Source organism: Numenius arquata, chromosome 9 (genome assembly GCF_964106895.1).
Source record: "Numenius arquata chromosome 9, bNumArq3.hap1.1, whole genome shotgun sequence".
Taxonomy (NCBI): domain Eukaryota; kingdom Metazoa; phylum Chordata; class Aves; order Charadriiformes; family Scolopacidae; genus Numenius; species Numenius arquata.
In genome coordinates this window covers 1-7,832 of record NC_133584.1, presented here as the reverse complement: position 1 = coordinate 7,832, position 7,832 = coordinate 1, and positions in this window count along the sequence as shown.

The window sequence follows — 7,832 nt, the reverse complement described above, 5'->3', positions numbered from 1 at the left end:
GTTTCTCCAAGTTGTTTGTTTGGTGGTTTGTTTGGGTTTTGTTTTTTTTTTTTTTTTTGTCTGAGGCATGTCCTACTTGCTGTGTGTATGTTGCTGGGGAGTGTATATGTGTCAAGCTGCCATTATCCTGGTATTTGGGCTGAAGTTCTGCAAAAGAGAGACTCAGGAATTGTCAGTGGCAGCAAACACGTTTTCATGTTATGCTCCTTACTGTGACAGAGGTATTGTGATTTGGGAGGTAGGGGACTAATGCTTAAATAATTAAGAAACTAATTTTAAATAGCTCCTGTTCCGCCCTGCTCCCAGGTAGCTAAATAATAATAATGCTTTATATATATATAAATATATATATAAAAGAACAGGGAAACCTTATGATGGATTTGAAATCCTTCTGCAGTTAACCCCACCCTCAGTTTTCCCTTTGCACTCAATGGGACAAGCAATAAAGAAATGTGTAGGCTCGAATTTTCAAAAAAGTTAAATTTAGGTGCCCAAATGCCATCAATTCTGGTACTAGCTGGTCACCTAAATCTTCTTAACTGTTTTGACAACTCTAGCTGCAACCTTTGTTAGTGTGTTAGGATGCGTAGCATGTGCGTTTGTTAGATGCACTGTGTGTCTTCTATTCTGTCCTTTTGGAAGAATTAACAGGACCTTTAATTTAATTTTTTTAAACACCCCTAGCATATGTTGGGCCTGTAAGTCAGCTGTGGAGATACCCATGCTAAAATTTTACCGCCTTGAATAACTTCTGCCTGAATAACAGTTGCCATGTCATACAACAGTCCGAGGGAAGCACCCTCTTGACATGAAACTTTTAAGCCCCACTTTACCTGAGTCCGTTTTCTGACTTACGGTGGTGGTAAGATGCCATTTCATTTACACAGCACACTGTTTCTCTTGATCGCTGGCCAGGCGTGCGAGATGGGGTGACGTTCTCTTCCGTTTGCGCCATTTGGTCTCAGGAAGCCAAGGGCAAAGCATTGTTGGGTATTCCAGAGTACAGTGATGGTTCTTAGACTCTGTGCCCCGTTCTGTTTAACGTGTGGGCACCTGTGTGCCTCTTCCTGCACCCACCACCTCTCTTGGTGGGTGAGCTCCCACCAAGCTTCTCTGATGTATCACCAGGATAGAGGACTACTTTGAATAAAAGGTGAAACACTTGGAAGAGGCTCAGCTAAAGGAGATGTGAAAGAGAAACTTACATACTCTGGGGCAAATTTTAGCCCTGCTGTGGGGATCTACGTAGCACAGGAAGAGGGAAAATTCGGAAGATTTTTTTTTTTCTTTCACCAGAAGTATCTGTTTACACCCATGTGTGGTTGGGAACTTAGGTGCTGTTACCGGATCTGCGTTTTCTGGCTTTAAATTAATTCAGACTTCACCATAGCCTTAGTCTGGGCTGAACTGGGATAAAGCAATAATAAACTCAGGCCTCTGTAGTGCTTCATTAGTTTTCAGAATGGGCCATCAGCATTGTTGGGCTTCAGAACTCCAAGCTTTTCTCTTTGCTCCTTGAACGGGATTATCTTTTTCATTGTTTCATTTTTCCAGAAAGGATGGAGAATGATGTTTTCTGTACAGATCTCTTTCCTTTTCACTTGCTCTATTGAAAGAGATTTGTGCAGGCCGACTTTCCACCCACCGAGTTGCAGCTGTCAGTGCTGCGTCTCCTGGACCTCACTGCCGGCAGCGCAGCCTGGCCAAGACCAGTGACCACAAGCATCTCTTGGAATCCCGGGCCTCTGTTTTAACAAGTTTTATTTTGTGGGAGAATGTATGTGACCCTGGTGGGATTTTTAATTTACATGGATGCCTTATGATGATTGTCAAATTAAACTAAGCTTTGTGACAAGTTTAGCCTTTTGGCCATTTTTTTGGCGTCCCTGCTATAGATGTGTTAGATGTGTGGAAGAGCTAACTTGGTACATTGTCTTTGTTTTGTCTTTTCCTGGAGTGCAGCAATAGAGGCAGTTTGGAAGCTATTTTAAAGCTGCACAGCAAGAAATTGGAGAGGTGACAAAAGCAAATAATAAAAAGTAAATATTATCTATTGTTACTGCAACTGACTGACATAGATCAGCTGTGTGTTTGCATATAGGTGCATCAGGGCAGGGAAATTCTGGCTGAACCTAATAGACTGTTTGCTGATTAAAGATCACGAGAGCTAAGTTACTTTCTGCTCTTACCTCTGTGAGATCCCATCAGATGGCTATTTTTGTTAAGACTTGTTCTCTGAAACACAGGAGGAGAGCAAGATTTGTTGGAAGTATTCCATGCATCCTCCTTCAGGTACTTTTGCTCCACCTGCGAGCAAGAAGTTCATTTTTATTTTGAATAGACAAAAAATTGGCAGCGAGTTGGTGGAGATAAGCCTTCCTTTTGTTGATACAAAAGAAACTAATGCTTCAGGCTACTTTGTGTCTTGATTTGTAGTAGGCTTCACATTGACAGGCAAATTAGACTGAGATTAAATAGAAACTATTTATTTGCCTTATCTTTGGTACGTTCATTTCTGATCTGTTAAAGTAAGATTAGTACAGCAAAACGGTTTTATTTAAGCAGGTGCCAAGAGATAGGGTTATCTTCTTTATTTTGAAAATGAAAGTTACTATATTTCATTGCAGCCCTGAGCAGGGCGACGTGGGATCTAGAAATAGCACTTGTGGAAAGCTCTGAAGAGCCAAACCTTTTAATAAAACGGAATATTACTAACTTAATTTTTTTAGCATGTCATAGCCACATTGGTTAATACATTAAGTATAATTCTTGTTAACTGTATGTGTCACTGTTAAGCTTGCCCTAGTAGTTTTGCTGTCATACATTTCAATATCCTAAACATGCACTCCATTAACCAAGAACTATTCTAGCAAGCATCCCAAACGTTTGGATTGAACCAATATTTTCTCATGTTCCTGCACTGCAGTGACCTTGGCCATTGCCTTTTTTGGATAACACAGGACTTCTGTACATCTATACTAAGCACACATACTGCACAATTCCCTTGGGTCGAGTATACTTCTTCAGTCTCTATTCCCTGTTTGTGTTTGTCCAAAGATAAAACAACACAATACAGTCAGCACTTATAAATCCCATGATACTTGTATTCACACTTTTTACTGTAGATATCAGAATACTATAGAATATCAGACTTTGTGTATAAAAGAAACCGCAGTAGAAATCAGTGCGAGATGTAGCAAGCCACTATCCTCTGAGACACAGAATTATTTTTCTGTTGGGAGGACCCAGTTTAAACGACTAAATTTGTTGAAGCCCCGGGTAAGTTGTTTTAGCTTTTGATTACATGCATTCCTAGAACCGCATACCTAATTTCTAGTTTGGATTTGTCTAGTTTCAGCTTCCAGCTCTAGGAGCTACTGCTTTGTTTGCAAAACATGAACTGCTTACTGTTACTAACCTCCTTCCCATGTAAGTACCTCTTAATTCTTAAAGAAAACAGATGGACTTGTTTGGTCTCTTGCTGCAAGGTACGTCTTCCACATGCTTCATGTGTTTCTTTAGCTCTGGGGTGGAGCATGATGTTTCAACATCCTTTTAAAGTGGAAATTGCACACCATTTCTCAAAAATTACCTCAAATGCTGCCATGTATTCCACACCAACTTAAAAAGGTTTTTTTATTAATATTGTGCATTTATCCTGTTTTTTCATTAATTACAGTAGTAATTTGGGCATTAGTTAGAGCCTGTCTTATATGGACATAGCAACCTTTTCTTTTATCGATAAAGAAGTGTAGAGAAAATCTATTCCATACTCTGGAGGTGACTTTTCACTCTATACAGAGGGAGACTGGCTGGTTGCACTGAACGGTTGAGCCTGTGTGAACACTTCCCCTTCACTCCTTCTCTACACGCATGCACCTTCTGCACTGGAAAACTCAAGTCTTATACCTTTGTACCTTTGATTTCTTCTTAAGAGAATTAGGATTATGTTACATACAGCACGATCTGTATCCAGAAGGAAGCTATTCTAATATACTAGCGACAAGTCCGTCTCTGAAATATAAGACATGGTTTTGCAGAGCGTCGGACCCTTTTGTAAAAAGCATATCTTCTGCAACACAGGGCCTTAAGGCAGAGTGGCAGGTGACAGGAAAGGGTGGGAGGTGGAATATTCTTCAAGTCTCCCATGATTTGGTGGAAAGTATCACAGGGATTAAGTTGTAATAACTGGTTGACGTTCCAGGTTTATGACCTAGAGAAGCATCAGCTTTATGCAGTTTCAATTTCGGTGCTTTGTATCACCTTGTTCTTGTGTGCTGTGGCAGCCAGCATGGAAGTCCAGAGCTGTGCCCTACCTCCAGGTGTGCCTGAGGTAACCAGGGAGGTCTTTGTCCAGCAGTGGGAGTCGTCTTCTTCAGTGAAAATTCAGTGAAATTCCTCAGGCCACTCCGTCTTTCTGGAAGAAGACGGAATATGTCTTCCCAGTAGCTGAAGAGAACACTGCGGTACCAGGCTGCTTCTGGCTGGCTGATGAAAACCGTCAGGGGCTTCTTCCACACCATGCTCCCAGTATAAACCCCTGTTACGGTTTGAGAAAACCCATAACAATTTATTGTCATTTAGACAATTATTCTATCACCCGATGACCCCTCCCCACCCGGAAAGGGGAATCGGGGGAAAGCAAGGAAAAGCGAGAGTTGAAATATAAATAGATTTAATAGGATAAGACTAAATAATTAACAATGGTACTAAAGAGCCAGTATTAATCCTGATACTAATATAAGATATAAAAGAATTATACTCAGCCAATTATATCAGCAGGAAGCTGTGCGCTCCCAGCAGAGGACAACAAACGTGGGACACGGCTTCAGGAGGAAAGGAAGGCCTCTGGTCTGGCACCAGGGCAAGGAGTTGTCTGGACCCACCACCATCAAGGGAGTGAGAACTATGCAGCAAACTTTTCTAATTTATATTGAATGTGACATTCACAGTATGAAATAATCCTGTTGGCCAGCCTGGGTCAAATGCCCAGGCCTTGCTCCTCCTCTTCCCTGCACCTGGCAGGGCTTGAAAACACTGAGACCTTGAATCCCACAGAGCCTGGCTGGGTATAAAGTAAATACTTTCATGAATTCAGACACTAGAGCCTTCTAAAAGTGAAGTTTTCCCCAGCATTAGAAGAAAAGTTAGTTCTGTGTCTCTTAACCCAGGACAACCCCTAATACCCCCTCCAAAATCTCCCTTGAGCGAAATGACATTCTGTGCTGTTCCTCTGACACGGCTCCAACCGCTGTCAGCCCAGTGGTATTGGTGGATCAAGCCTGAGCCTTCCTAAGCCTCATGTGAGGATCCAAAGAACTGTAAGAGCCTCCCCTGTGCAATTTGAATAACTTCTGTGTGTCCGAGTTTGCAGAAACAAATACAGAGGTTGAGCCCAAGTGAGCCCGGGTGAGGACTGCTTGATCACTTTTACCCATCTCCCTGTCCTGGAACCATCTGGAGTTGGAGACTAAAGCAAACATGAGGTTGATGAAATCCAAAAAACTGGAAAATGATCATGAAAATACCAAATACTACTTTGTCAAAGGATAGTCTTCATTCACATGGAAATGAGGTGACTATTCAATTGGATGCAAATCCCTTTTAACTATTTGAATTTCCATAGCAACTGGACTCAGCCTCTTGGTGTCTGCTTTCCTCTTTTACAAGGAAATGGGAAGCACCTATGTGAAGTGCACTGAGAAACAGATTGACAAAAAGGCAAGTGTCATTTTGTCTTCATATATTCTCTTCAAGACTTACTGTCTAAATAAACCTATGTTTCCATCTTCAGGAGTAGTTTAATCCAGCAGAATTGCCAAGAAGCAACAGAAAATTCTCTGCTGCTTTTGTTCCAAAGAGTTTGGGTTTTTTTACCAGCTGCGTAATGGATTCATTTGCCCATTTCCAACTTTGTAGTGGGTCAAGGACAGCATGTCAGATATCACAGAGACCAAGGTAATGTCCATCTCTCTTTCTTCTAATGGCATCATAGTTATGTGTTTAACTTGTTCACTGTTCCAGATCAGAGCTACTATATTTACAGTTACAGCTCAACATTCATACTGCTTTTTAGAATCTGTCCTTTAACGGAATTTATGCATTTGTGATCTGTGATCCCTGTTTCTAAAAGAAAGCAGCAAGGGTGAAATCACACAGATGAGAGCCTCACTGTTCCTGAGACAGAGGCCTTTTTTCCCTTTTCGCTCCTCAACAGAGCTCCCCTCTGTCAGCACACTGCAGCCCGTGCAGCTGCAGCTCTCTTGCATGACCTGTAGACAAGAGAGGTCCTTATTCTTACTGACAGCAATGTTTCCTTTGCTCCCGAAAGGGTCAAAACTCAAACGTGAGGAGTCTCGTTTGTTGATGAAATTCGATGTATGAAGGGGAGAAGGGGCAAGGGCAGATAAGGTTTCTGGATCAGTCAGTGGTCAGACAACTCCTGCAGTTGGCCTGTGAGTATCTCCATTCTGCTGAGGAAGATGTTTTGAGAGATTTCTGCATTCAATTATGATAGAAACAAGTCAGACCACTGCTTTCTGTGGGTCTCTTGTTAACACAATCTCTCTCCCCACCAACCAGGTGATGTAACCCTTAGAGTCAAACCCATCATTACAGGCGAGTGTGAAAAACAGTGCTTTTGCTAAAAGCCACGTCCTCTCATGCTGGATCAGCAGCCTGCTTAGTCAACCACACTTGAACTTCTTGAGAAACACTAATATAAATGGCCCAAATATGAAAAAGAAAGCGGCCTGCTTCAGTAAGCCTTGACCTAGCGCCAAAACCCTCGAACCAGTGGTGGTTTAGGTTTTTGGCCTGCAAGGGACCTTGTGTTTCTGCATTTCTTTCCCTTGTCATTGTTCTTGTTTATAGCGAGTCAGTATTTTTCTTCTATTTCACTAGGCAGTAGTAGCTGTCAAACTGTGAGAAGTATTTCCTCTGTCAGTTCAGCCCTTGAGTTTATCACACAATGATTTAGTGATAATCTATCTGAAAATGTGGTCTTTGCCATTATCTCGGGAAACCACTTTGTGAGGCTCAACGCTTTCCAACAGTTTCTCTGTCATAACCTTCACAAAAACATAGTTTGGTTTCCTTTTCCTCAGCCTCGAAGAGCTGTTCAGGTGACCACTGACCTTTCCTCCTCCAGCTCTGATGAGGAGACTTTCCAGTCTCTTCTTGGTGCTCCTGAGGACGGAATCCCGGGACGCCATTTTCCCGGCTCCCACCAGTGCGGGGGCAAAAGCCGCCCCCACCGCGGGGCACGCCGGGACACACCCTTCCCCGCTTGGCAGGCGGCGGCGGATTGGTGGTGGGTGTACCACGTGACTGTCTACCGCCCCCTCATTGGTGGGCGGTGCGACCCGCTACCTGCGGCAGGGGCCGAGGCTGGTGAGGGCGTGCCCGGCGTTGCCGCGGTAACGGCCGCCCCCGGCGTGGCGGGGCCCGGTGAAGAGATGGCGGTGTGGGGCTGTGTGTGCAGGCGGCCTGGTTGAGGCCCGTTGTGGCGGAGGGTGTCTGCGTGGGGGGGCGGTGGTAGGAGGAGGTGTGTGTGGAGAGGGTGCGCGTAGAGGGGCGGGGAAGGGGTCTGAGTACCTGCCGGGTGCGTCTCTGATGTGTGTCTGCATTTCTCCTAAGGTCCTTGTAGTATGGACTTCGCAGTTAACACGAGGATGTGCCAGCTCTCCTTCAATAGTTTTTCTAAGAAATATTTTACCAAAATACCAGAAATAAAATAAGGTCTGTTCCAGAGCATGTTATGCATGTGCAAAGCTTACTTCCCTCCGTTTATTTTCTCTTCCTGAAAGCATAATCTTCTATTTCTGCATGCT